Raw genomic sequence first — 13,674 nt, 5'->3', positions numbered from 1 at the left:
ATAAACCTAAAACCACAAAGTTGTCGTGGAGTCAGCTTTACACCCAATTCTCCAAAGCCAGCGCTTTTCCCCGTATTCCACATTGGTTCGGCAGGTACATGGTCTGCCTCCTCCTCCTTCCGCATCTTTGGATGTGCTTCTTTATGTATGTGATAAGACTGGCGAGTTCCAGTGTCCCCCCGAGTGGGCCCTCACCATTGAGCCTCTGCTGGTATTGCAGTGAAGCTTTTTCTATGCTTGCCTCCCCTTGACTTCAAAATGCAGGTCAGAATGTGGACTCAAAATTTTGTTGTTACTCCGTAAGTAATTTTCATTTTCTTGGCAGTCCTTTCTTTCTCTGGCCATGCTTACAAAGCTAGGACCCACATTGGCTACTACTACTGTTGGTTTACAATCCTCAGTCGATTTGTCTGTGGGGAGACAGAAGCCCGGAGTACTTTGCCCAAGATGTCTTGTCTTTGAAACTCCAGTCCTCCCCTAGCTTGGCAAAACCCTTTGTGTGCTCTTCTTTTAAGACAGAGGGTGAAACAGATACTTAACAACTGTCATTTCACAGTTGGTATTTTAATAGATATTTCTCCCAGCTGCTTTTGTTTTAGATTTCTTAAGTAAATATTTGTGTATTGTGTTTGAATACCCTAAGGTGATATTATCACAAAGGGTACAGTTTTATACGTTGAAAATAAATTAACTTGGGTACATGCCATATTCCAGAATGTCATCAGAGGGGCAGGAGTAGCGTTAACGTAAAATAATATTTCTGCAAAGTAGTAATAATGGATCGCAGGAGAAAAATGAAGAGAAAGGAAAGATAAGGAGACAAGATTTTACCAGAGAGAGTCAGGGAACAAGCAGAGGTGCAGAAGGCCTGGGCAGGTTGGATATGCCATAAGGAGAGTTTTCAGCAGTAGAATATGGCTGAGGCTATGTTTGGCAGAGCTGGGTGGAGTACTGAAAGGTGATCTTTCTGAAGCCTGTGGTGTTTTGAGTCGTATTTGCCCTGTTTACCTTAATGGAAGGAAAGGCCCTAGACCACAGGCCCCGGTTTCTACCTGACTGGCTACAGCTGGCAGCATGAGCATCCCTGCTGGAGACATCAGCTTCCCTCCCCTCTCTCATGCACTTGTGCCCCATGGCCAGGCACTGTTCCCTATGGGGCTGATGAGAATGTTGTGAACAGCCTGTGCTCAGGGACACTCATAGAACAGAAACCCAGGTTCTGCAGGTCCGCAGCATGACCTGGAAGAGCCTGTACCCTCTTGGGAAAAGACCAGTGTGGTCTGTGCCAATTAGGAAGTCAGTGATACCCTGACCACCTGCTGCTGGTGGGAACAGCCTGTGCACTCTCCCTGCTGTCAGCCGCTCTCACTCCTCATTCTGCTGCAGTCTGGCTTGCCACCTGCCTTCTTGCCACTTTCCTTCATTTTATCTTCGGCCTGTTTGACTTGTCTCCAGCTTCTTTCTTCCTTGCCTAGTGTGTAGGACACTACCTTCTTGTCTCCTCCTCTTTTGCTTCCCCTTGACATTGGAGGCCGCTTGTCCTCCATCTTGACCTTCTCACACCCTCCCTAGATGCCTACACAAGTCATAGCTCCAACTTTGTGTGCTCTGGTGATTCCCCTCCATTTGTCCTTTCCAGGGGCCTCCTGGGGATTTTCTGGGTATGCTACCAATGGTTCAAATTGATCATATCTAAAATAAAACACATCATTCCTAACCTGTCCTGGCCCTCCAGGCAAACTCAACACTCCTGCATTCCCTCTCATCATCTCAGTATTCACTTGCACAAGTTGGAAGTCACTTCCCTTTCTCCTCTTACTTTACCGTAGTCAGTAGGTCTCCGTGCCCAGCAGGTTCTCACATATTTCCCTTGCCAGACTTCCTTTATGTCTCAATAGTGATTGCTTTTTGTTGGTTCATCAGTTTCTGCCTGCATTTTGTAGCAGCCCCCTCAGGATCTGTCTACCTCCTGTTCTTTGCTCTGCCAGGCATCCTTCCTGTTACCACCAGAAAGAATGTCTTTCTAAATTCCAAATCTGATCGTGCTGCTCACTCAACACATGCATGCAAAAGTAGCATAATAGGTTATGAGAAGCTGAATGCTTCCTTTAGCGGCTAAAATTTTGTCAAGAAAATTTGCCTAGGTAGATTTCAAATGCACAAATGCTGAACAAGAGCCCAGTTAATAGTCTAGGACTATGAATAACTGTGTCCAAGTCTTTATTATGTTTATATGAAATAGGTTGAATTTGCTTACAGAATTCAGGTGGTTTAGTAGATTCATTTTCTGCTGCTGGAAATAGTAAGGATTGATCCTGGGTCAAATTTGCATTTGTTTCCTATCATGTAGAAAATTCAGCAAAATAAACAGGATTGTAAAATTAACATTTTATTGTTCTTCACAGATCTGTATTCACTTCACCACTCTCACTGAATTAAATCACCCTGTTACTTGTTTATATAAGGAAAAAAGAACAAGTCAACTGACTGAATAAAATATGGATTGCTTATAAGGCCCTTGGACTCACTCCTATTTAAATGCTTATGATTTATTCGTTTACTTATATATCCAGTGCCTATACAAATTAGGATAATCAATGATGTCTCTTTAAACACAAGTCCTCTAATAAGAATTTCTTTTTTGGCCGGGCGCGGTGGCTCAAGCCTGTAATCCCAGCACTTTGGGAGGCCGAGGCGGGTGGATCACGAGGTCGAGAGATCGAGACCATCCTGGTCAACATGGTGAAACCCTGTCTCTACTAAAAATACAAAAAATTAGCTGGGCATGGTGGCTCATGCCTGTAATCCCAGCTACTCAGGAGGCTGAGGCAGGAGAATTGCCTGAACCCAGGAGGCGGAGGTTGTGGTGAGCCGAGATCGCGCCATTGCACTCCAGCCTGGGTAACAAGAGTGAAACTCTGTCTCAAAAAAAAAAAAAAAAAAAAAGAATTTCTTTTTTAACATGAATATAGAATTACCCTGGCAGTGACTTCTCTTAACATTGCCATTTTGCTGTATTGTAGTTAAATTAACTTTCCATGGACTGCCCAAGAACCTTACTGTCTTTTAACATTTTTGTTCCAAATTCTCAGTAAGAAATTTTAGAACCCTATCGTGTCTCATAGTTTATAGTTTATACTATCATAGTTTATTTGAAAACAAGTGGCATTTCATTTTATTATGAATTTAAATATATTTTTAACCACAGATCAGAATTCTTTGTGGGTACTTTAAGAAAGAAAATCAGGAAAACAAGAATAAGAAAACCAAAATAAGTTCTGGGAAGAGGTTTGCAAGCAAAAGGGTGGTTAGAAGGCAGGAGAGTAGGCAGCCAGGAGCATGGCCTCAGGTCTGGTTCTGAGCTTCCCAGCAGCCTCTGCAAGGGAGAGTACCATGATTAGTAAGCAGCCAGTTTCTTAGAAGAATTCTAACTCTTTCTGGTACTAAAGTGCAAGACATTCTCTTATGCTCTTTGGATGAAGGGCAGCATCCTTAGCATAAATACAACAGTTTCATAAGGCCAGTGCTTCTGGTATCCTGTCATGTTTGCTGGTAGCACAAGGCCACAGAAGGAAAGCATTTTGCAGGTAACCAAGATTGCAGGTCCTTGACACATCCACAGACACAGCTTAGCATATCTAGAAGAGCAGATATAGGGCTTGCCTTTTAGGCAATCCTTCATAAATAGTACTCAGTTCAGCCCAACTCTTGATACATCAGCGGTCCCCAACCTTTTTGGCATCAGGTAACAGTTTCATGGAAGACAATGTTTCCATGGACTGGAGTGGGAGGGGATGGTTTCAGGATGATTCAAGCACATTACATTTATTGTGCACTTTGTTTATATTAAATTATAATATATAATGAAATAATTATAAAACTCACCATAATGTAGAATCAGTGGAAGCCCTGAGCTTGTTTTCCTGCAACTAGATGGTTCTATCTGGGGATGATAGGAGATAATGACAGATCGTCAGGCATTAGATTCTCATAGGGAGTGCACAACCTAGATCCCTTGCATGCGCAGTTCACAATAGGGTTTGTGCTTCTATAAGAATCTAATGCCACCACTGATCCAGCAGGACATGGAGCTCAGGCCATAATGGGAGTGATGGGGAGTGGCTGTAAATACAGATGAAGCTCCACTCACCTTCTGTTGTGCAGCCCAGGGGATCCCTGTTTTAAAACAAAAGTGGATGTGAAGTTATACTCCCATACAAGCTCTAGACTGAGTAGAGAACCAATTCTTTACCTTGAGGGGTTTCCCATGGACAGAGTGAAAGACCGCTAAGAACTTTGAACCAAAGTTCAAAGCAATTCAAAGCCCTCCTGTTCTGTTCCTTAGAGATTGTTTTCTTAAGAGATAGGGTCTCACTATCACTCTGGCAGAAATACACTGGTGCGATCACAGCCCACTGCAAGCTCAACCTCCTGGGCTCAAGTGATCTACCCCTCTCAGCCTCCCAAATAGCTGGGACTACAGACATGCAGCACCACACCCAGCCAATTTTTAATTTTTTTGTTTGTTTTTTTAGAAACAGGGTCTCACTGTGTTGCTCAGGCTGGTCTTGAACTCCTGGGCTCAAGCAGTCCTCCTGCCTTAGTCTCCCAAAATGCTGGAATTAACAGGTATGAACCACTGTGCTTGGCCCCTTTCGAGATTTTTCAAAAGGAATTATTATAACAGACCATCTCTTTTAAACAAAATAATTTCAGGTGAGACCTTCACATAATTTATAAACTGTAGGTCTATAGGGTTAGTTTGAGCCAGGAGCCACTCAATATGTACCAAAAACTAAAACTTTGGTTTCAGAAAATTGTATCTAACACTTTTTTTCTTCTTCTTCTTCTTGTTTTTGTTGGAGTCTCACTCTGTTGCCCAGGCTGGAGTGCTATCTCAGGTCACTGCAACCTCCCCCTCCTAGGTTCAAGCAGTTCTCTTGCTTCAGCCTCCCAAGTAGCTGGATTACAGGCACCCACCACCATGCCTGGCTAATTTTTGTATTTTTAATAGAGATGGGGTTTCACCATGTTGGCCAGGCTGGTCAAACTCCTGACCTCAGGTGATCCGCCCGCCCTGGCCAAAGTTTTGGGATTACAGGCGTGAGCCACCGTGCCCAGCCTAATGCTCATTTTTAATAAAGTAATATTGTGAGCTCAGACCCATGATCTGTTAACACCACTGCACTTGTTTATTAAAAGCTCAATATCCATCTATGGGAAAATGATTTTCCCTATATGCTCAGAAAGAGATATATTTGACGGCACTTTGTTCTTGTAGAGTGGTCATAGTTTTGTTGGCATAGAGTTGCCTCTCAGATAGTGTCAAAAATGTGGCATTTAGCATGATAACATTTTTTTCCTATTCTAGGCCAGTATATTACATATACAGTATTAGAAATCTCAAAACCAGTGAGAACATTTTATATTTTCACATGTTTTTTCCAGTGGCAGTCAGTAAACACATTTTTTTCTGATGAAACCACTTGGTAATCAAGTGAGGCTCAGACACAGGAGTAAAAGAACAGACCTTGAGCTATGTTCTTAAGACTAACACAACCAGATTATTTTTCTGTTCAAAGAATTTGAAAGTAACTTATATCCACATACTTAATGTTGTGCAGGAGTAGAATTGTAATGATGTGTCTAAACACCTTATGCCCAATACAGCACATGTTGAATATAATATGCTGATAACTGGAGGTATAAGTAAATTATTTCCAGAACTACCGAATATTAGCAGTTTGCTATAATGGCTATTAAATGAATAACGAAGAAAAGATAAGCGTGTCATCACTCAGCAAAACATAAAACTATTATCCAAAATTGCTTGTGAAGTTACAAAAAAAAAAATGAGTACTGTATTAGTTTAGTCTGTTGATATATATCATTCTTGTGACTAAATGTAACCAATTTTTACTCATTTTAGAATAGAAGTCGGGTCACGGCTTTTTTAAAAAATTAAATAAAAAATTACAGTTCATTGGGCATGGTGGCTCACGCCTGTAATCTGAGCACTTTGGGAGGCCAAGGTGGGAGGATCATGACATCAGGAGTTTGAGTCCAGTCTGACCAACATAGTCAAACCTGGTCTCTACTAAAAATACAAAAAATTAGCTGCGTGTGGTGGTGTGCACCTGTAATCCCAGCTACAGTGGAGGCTGAGGCAGGAGAATTGCATGAACCCAGGAAGCCAAGGTTGCAATGCCATTGCACTCCAAGATTGTGCCATTGCACTCCAGCCTGGGCGACAGAACGAGACTCCTGGGGGAAAAAAAAAAGTTACAGTTTAACAGTGGTTTTAGCACCACTATGTGCAAAGCATAGCAGGTCCTGTTGGGGAAGTCACTATGCAAAGGGACCAAGCACCTGTCTTAAAGACCAGGAACCTAGTGGGAGGAGAGACCTGCAGTGATTCCCCGGGCACAGTCACAGAATGGGTAAGCAGCTGCCAGATACAAAGCGCTGCAGGACCTGGGAGCTCCCATGGCCTGGGAGCAGGGCTGGCAGTGACCCTGGGCTCAGGGGGCTTCAGGCTAGGGGGACAGGAATTGGAGAATCTCATTTGCTTGCTAGCTGTAATTCTGAAACTACAACTTCACTGATAATTTTCCTTCCCCCTCAATCTAGTAATATTACCAGAGAATTCCATCCCATATTCAGTTCCACATATTCCTTTTTAAAATCACCTTTTTTTTCTTAATAACTCCTCTCTCCTTTTCCCAAAACTTTGTATTCCTTTTTCCATGTTTTTATCTTTTCTGTGTTTTCCTACTCATAGAATGTGGGATTTTGAATTCTATATTGATTATTAGCCTGCCTTTGCAGAATGGCTTTCCCTCTGGTGAAATTCTCTTCATCCTTCAAAGACATCACCTTCCCTGGAAAGACTTCTCAAAGCCCCTGGCTGAGTTACTCCCTCCTTCTGTGTTCTCAGAGCACTGCGCATATACTCCTGTTATAAGATAGAGTAATTTGTAATATGTCCCCAATACGAGGAGCTTTGTGGAGCTTGTCCTGCTTTCATTTGAATCCTTACCACCTAAAGCACCTGGTGCCTCTGCAGAGGAGCGCGGGAGTAAAGGGAGCTGCATGGTTGAAGGTGACTTGCCATTGGGCAGTAAGCACACAAGGGGCTCATCTCACAGAAGTTCCTTGTTTTGTCTACATTTCAGGGATGCTAGATACAAACAGAATAAATAATTTAAATAATAGTGCATTTCCCCCAAAACTAATATAAAGCAGTGCTATATTTAGTCATCTTAAACAAGAATGAGAGTTTTTTACCTTATTCTTTTTCATTTTACATTGTGCTAGAAAATATATTGTATAGACTTTTCAGAAATATGACTTGAAATTAGAGCCAATTTTGGTCACCCCTTTTAAACCAAGTGAAATGATTATCGTTGTTGGGGAGGAGGAGGTGAAAGGGCAGGCTATAGAACTGCCTTGTGACAAAGAATTTTCAGGTCAGCCCAGGTTTCACTTGCCTGGGTCGGCATCTCAGCCAGTTCCGTGCATGACCATGACCCAGCACTGGGATCTGTATGGTCTGAGACCTTTTGAGAGAGGGACCGAGAATATATTGAAGCTCTCTGTTGTAACTAATGGAACTCACACAGCTAAGATGATCAGATGCAAGCTAAGCTTGGAGGCACAGGTCTGTAGTTTCAGCTACTAGGGAGGCTGGGTCAGGAGGATTGGTTGCACCCAGGAGTTAGAGTCCAACCTGGGCAACATAGAGCAACCCTGTCTTCTTTAAAAAGAGAGAGATTATCTGAGTCACTTCTTAGGATATATGCCTAGAGGGTTATGTGAGATTCAAGTAAGGTACTTCGAATCAGCCTCCAGCCTCTTAATGTTGAAGACACTGGCTGGGTAGAAGTTTTGTGCAGATCAGCGTTTCCCACAGTGTAATGGGTGTTACTGGGCGTGGGTAAGGTTCTGCAAATGAATCCAGGTTCTTAACTTTTCTTCTCCCATTTTGTAATATTCAAGTATTCTTTGTGATTGTTTGTGGGTAAAGGGAATAAGATACTGTGTTTTTCTTCCTCACTTAGGACTAGTATTTTCCCATAACACATGCTAGGAAATGCTGCTTCACATGTCAAATCCGATTGTTACCTGCTTTCAGCTTGTGGCACAACTGGGCAGTCAGAAGGCCCTCCCCAAATTTTCCAAGTCACCCTTTTTTTTTTTTTTTTTTTTTTTTTTTTGCCTGCCATTGATCACGTGGACGAGATCCTCTCCCAGGAATGGAGAGGCAAAGCATCTTCAGAGAGAAGGCAGTGAGGGCACCTTCCAGTTGGAGCCTCCACAAACTGAATGCTGGGGCTGGGGCTTTGCTTCCTGTGCTAATCCGTGGATTATAGTTCTCCTAAGTATTGTGATAAATACAGTGTATCACACTGTCATGGCCTTTAATGCAAGGTGCACAGTTTTAAATTTTTAGTAGGTAGTTAAGATGGAACTTAGTTAAGTTGGTCTACCCTACATTAACATGGTTGCTGAACACCCGTGGGGAAGTTGCTGTTTGTTGATTCTGAACAGGGCTTATTGAATCATGGAATTACAAACAATACTGAGGCCAAATTCCTTCTTGCTCTGAGCATTTATGTATATTGAAAACTCAGCCTTGGATTTAGACCAAGTGATAAAAATTTCATGCAACTGAAAATGAAAATGTGCTGCAGATTTCTGATCCCTGAGGTTTTTAGTGCTAAAATACAAGTGGTGGGACATAAACTCCTTGTTTCCCTGTTTACAACCTGGTATCTACATACTTAAGGACAACTTGCAAACAGCACCAGTGCTGAGACCCTGGGCCAAAGCAATTAGAAGATACCAAATTTAAAAAGAAAAGAATCCAGTGAGATATGTGAAAGGTTGTATTACCAGTGCAGCAAATTCTTATCTTGCACTTCTTTGCACTACCATAAAGTATATTGGCTCCTTTGCTGTAAGGATCCTCAGTTGTCTATCTGTTCCATGCCTTCTAAGCCAGGCATGCCCTCTGTAAGTGTCCAGAAATTGGCACCATCTTTGAGTAGCATCTGTATTTACAGAAAATTTCCAGAGCTGGGCTGTTCAGCCAAGCAGACAGTTTTCCTTGGAGCTTCGGGGAGTGACTGCAGGCTATAGGGATGACCAGGCTCTTTCAGCCTCAATGTGCCCCGAAGGGAAAGATGTGATATTCCCACAGGTGAAGACTCCTTTTGCCAATCCTATGGCAGGAAAGAGAAGAGTCCAGTTTATATTATTTCCACAGTTTATTTTGAGACTGCATTTTTTGGGTTTGACCTTTCATGTCTGTTCTTCTTGTGTTTTGACAGATCAAAGCCAAATTCCATTCTGATATTGTTTAGTTAGTATTAAAATGAAAAAAGTGGCATGGTAACCAGTAACAATTTGTAAATGCAAATGTTTGTTCAATTTTATTCAGTCTCAAAGTTCTCAAGTTCTTTAAAGTAAAAATAAATCCTAACACACAAACACCTACTGGATGATTCACAGGGATGTTATGGAAATAAATTATGTAATGCATGGAAATATTTTGACCTACTTGGAAGAAAGATGCTGTAACAAGTTATTTGTATTATAAATAGGCAAGCAAACGAACTTTGTTTCAAGACAATGTGGCACTCAGATCAAAATAACTATCCCTAGTTATGTTACAATGTGTGGTGTTGTATTCCAGGTCTCATGTTGCTTACAGCATCCCAGCAGATAAAAGAGGCTAACTGTATTTTCAAATTTGTGGAATTCTAGACTGGACAACCCTTTAGAAATGCCCCTTTCCTGCAGAGCTCCAGAGAAAATATCTCCAGAGGGAGAAAGGGCTACCAGGTTTTTTTAGTAAATACAGGGATGTGATTCACATGTTCATTTGCATAAAAATATACGTACAGCATTCAGAGCCCTTTAACTTCAAGAAGTGAAGGAAAGTTAGCTGATGGGCTTTCTTGCTGTAGATTTAATCCAGTATTCAGGGATTGAGGGAACAGAGGCCCAGCTTGTTCCGTTGCTGTCCTTTCAAAACCAGGAAACTCAGCCACCTTTTGATTATGTTCTGTGGCCTCCCTGAATTTGGCCCTGCAGTCTTTTTTTTTTTTTTTTTTGGTAACTGCCTGGTTTCTAGCTTTCTTATTAATGGATGAGGTTACTGTACACCTGAAATTGGTTCATTTTGGCTTTTTGTTTGTTTTTTGAGACATAGTTTCACTCTGTCACCCAGACTGGAGTGCAGTATCTGGAATTATAAGTGCCCGCCACCACGCCCAGCTAATTTTTGTGTTTTTAGCAGATACACAGTTTCACCATATTGGCCAGACTGGTCTCTAACACCTGACCTCAGGTGATCCATTCACCTCAGCCTTCTGAAGTGCTGGGATTACAGGCATGAGCACCTGGCCTTGAAATGTGTTTCTATAGACATGTTCTTCCTTCTGAGTAGCCCAGTAAACATTCTGCCATTTCACACATTTTAGGAGGGGGGAGGAAGAAGTGTTCTCCATTTTTGTGCTGAGTTCATCATCCTTAATAACTTTTCCAGAGGAAGATAGATGACTGATACATGTCCCCTTTTCCCCCTCCTTCCTTGCTCATGTATTGTTGCCAGTGACTGATAGCAGATGGAAAGTATAAACAGAAAGTCATTGTATTTGACTCCTATTTAGAAGTGCCCACAGGAAATTTTAATGACGACATCTAATGACCAAGAGGAATTTTCATCGTTGGTACTTCATACTTCCCCTTAAAGTGGAAAATCTAGAATGAATTAATCTACCACAGGTAGTTATTGTCCATAAATTTTAAATAATTTAAAGGTCATGTCTTACATTATTGGCTGGTTTACACTATAATTTTAAAATAAAATTTAGAAAAATGTGTTCTGTAGCCTAATGTTTAACCCCTAATACATGATGGACGCTTGAGCTGATTTTTCTGGTACTAGGTCAAGTTCCTTCCAATAGGTGAGGGAAAAAAAAGAAACCAGAAAATCTTTTCTGTATACATGGATGGTTTATGTCACAGTGATGCTTTTAGAATAAATATGACCAGTTTCATAAGAGGATATGTAGATGTGAGGATAGTGTATTTTTCCCCTGACAAAAGTAATTTATAGGACTCCGCAAATGAAGCACATGGTCATCTTTGAGTCTAGGAGCATATGAGGAAGAAACTGTGGATCTTAGCCACAACCACCAGTTCTCAGCCTTCAGCCCTCAGGGAACTGCACTGTCTAAATAGGCACGTCTAAACCCAAACCAAAAGGGAGCCAGAGACCTCGTTGCTGTTTGATCTGTATGCCTAACTGCAGACAAGCTAAACACGTTTCATTTTATAGGTGGCCTTTACTTTGATAAATTGGTTTACATTTTGGAAAAATCTTGTTTTCAACAAAATGTCAGTGGCTCTGAGAATAGATCCAAGTGATAGAATTTAATTTTGATAAATTATAGGTTAAAGATTTTAAATGTTATTAAGCACCAAAAAGGACGTCTGGGCAGAAATACCCCTGAACTCTTCCTCTAGGGAATGAGAGAAGTGTCTGCTATAGAATGGTGATATTTCTTTCTTTCCATTCTTTTATAAATTTTTTAAGACAGTGTTACTTTCAACAGACCCCATAGAACCTTTCTTAAAATCTGCAGTTATATGAAACTGTGTCATACTGTTTTGAATATACTTTTTTTTGCACTTAAATTTTATATTTACTTCAACAGATGTCTTTCACTGATTTACCATAATTTCTCTTTTTTTTTATTAGACATTTAGATTAGGACTTGAGTCCTACTTAGGGGGTTGAATCAGAGGATAGCCTAAGTCACAAGAGCTGAGACTTTGGGAATTTTGTAACTGTGGAGGAAAAAATTTCTAGCACCACCCACTCTGAGCCCTGGAAAGAGTTCTTTTCTCCCTCTTTGCCCTGTTACACCCATCTGTCAAAACTGCACCTGTGAATGTAATTGGATATGTGCCTTTTCTGTTACACCTGGGCATCAACCACAGCTGGAAGAAAATCACCCAGTTTGGCAAATTGGCAACACCACATTGGACATTTCCAACCGAAATAGCCCTTTTTCATTTGTTTGGCAAGTTCTAGAGGCTTCCCACACTGTTTCCAAAGTGATTGTCCAAAACGAGGCTCTTCTCAAACTTCCAAACCTCTTCACTTTTTTTTTCTTATAATTGTCTTTTTCTGGTGTGTAACCCAAGAGCCATAACATAAAAAAAGAAAATTGTCTTAGCTGTGTCCACTGACTTTTTTTTCCACTTTTAACTTGTTTAACAAATATTTTTAAAACCTTGTTTTCTATTTTCTCATGGGGACTGTACTATTTTGCTTTTCTGGACTATTGGGAAATATTCTTAATTTATTATACTTTGCTAGTATTTTATTATTAACACAGATATTTAAACCATTAAGTTTAATCTAAGTATGGCTTTGACTATTTTCCAGAGACTTCATGCACTGTCTTTTTCACTATTTTAAAGACACTTTCTTGGCCAGGTGCAGTGGCTTACACCTGTAATCCCAGCACTCTGGGAGGCCAAGGTGGGCTGATTACCTGAGGTCAGAAGTTCAAGACCAGCCTGGTCAGCACGGGGAAACCCAGCCTCTACTAAAATATACAAAAATTAGCCAGGCGTGGTGGCATGCGCCTGTAGTCCCAGCTACTCAGGAGGCTGAGTCATGAGAATCACTTGTACCAGGGAGGTGGAGGTTGCAGTGAGGCGAGACATGTCACTGCACTGCAGGGTGGGCGACACAGTGAGACTCTGTCTCAACAACGACGACAAAAAGACACTTTCTTGTGTAGTGAATTTCCTTCAAGGCCCAATTATTATTCATAAATGTATTTCCATGAATTTAGGGTTTTTTCTGCCATACTTACTACATTGTGATCAATAAGTATATGCTGGTGTTTTTTTGTTTTGTTTTACTTTAAGTTCTGGGATACATGTGCAGATTTGTTACATAAGTATACATGTGCCATGGTGGTTTGCTGCACCTGTCAACCCGTCATCTATGTTTTAAACCCCACATGCATTAGGTGTTTGTCCTAATGCTCTCCCTCACCTTACCCCTGACCCCCCAACAGGCCTGGGTGTGTGATGTTCCCCTCCCTCTATCCATGTGTTCTCATTGTTCAACTCCCACTTATGAGTGACAACACACAGTGTTTGGTTTTCTATTCCTATTTCAGTTTGCTGACGATGATGGTTTCTAGCTTCATCCATGTCCCTGGAAAGGACATGAGCACAGTCTTTTTTATGACTGCATAGTATTCCATGATGTATATGTGCCACATTTTCTTTATCTAGTCTATCATTGTGGGCATTTGGGTTGGTTCCAAGTCTTTACTATTGTAAATAGTGCAGCAATATACGTAGGTGAGCATGTGTCTTTATAGTAGAATGATTTATAATCTTTTGAGTATATACCAAATAGATTGTTGGATCAAATGGTATTTCTCATTCTAGATCCTTGAGGAATCACCACACTGTCTTTCACAATTGTTGCACTAATTTATACTCCCACCAACAATGTAAAAGTGTTCCTATTTCTGGTGTTCCTATGCTGGTGGTTTTTTTGGTTTTGGGTGGTCCCACCCGCCCCAAAAAAATCACTGACATCCTGACAGTCTTATCTACTCTCCGTAAAGTTTG

General features: G+C 41.1%; 1 protein-coding gene across 1 annotated transcript in view; it reads left to right on the top strand.

Moving 5' to 3' along the window:
* Positions 1–13,674, top strand: part of LYRM4 (LYR motif containing 4) — a 155,410-nt gene that overhangs the window by 20,003 nt on the left and 121,733 nt on the right. The window lies entirely within an intron of this gene.

Source organism: Saimiri boliviensis, chromosome 4, assembly GCF_048565385.1.
Source record: "Saimiri boliviensis isolate mSaiBol1 chromosome 4, mSaiBol1.pri, whole genome shotgun sequence".
NCBI classification, from domain to species: Eukaryota; Metazoa; Chordata; class Mammalia; order Primates; family Cebidae; genus Saimiri; species Saimiri boliviensis.
Note: the sequence above shows the minus strand (reverse complement) of the source record. Positions and strands in the feature narration are given on the sequence as shown.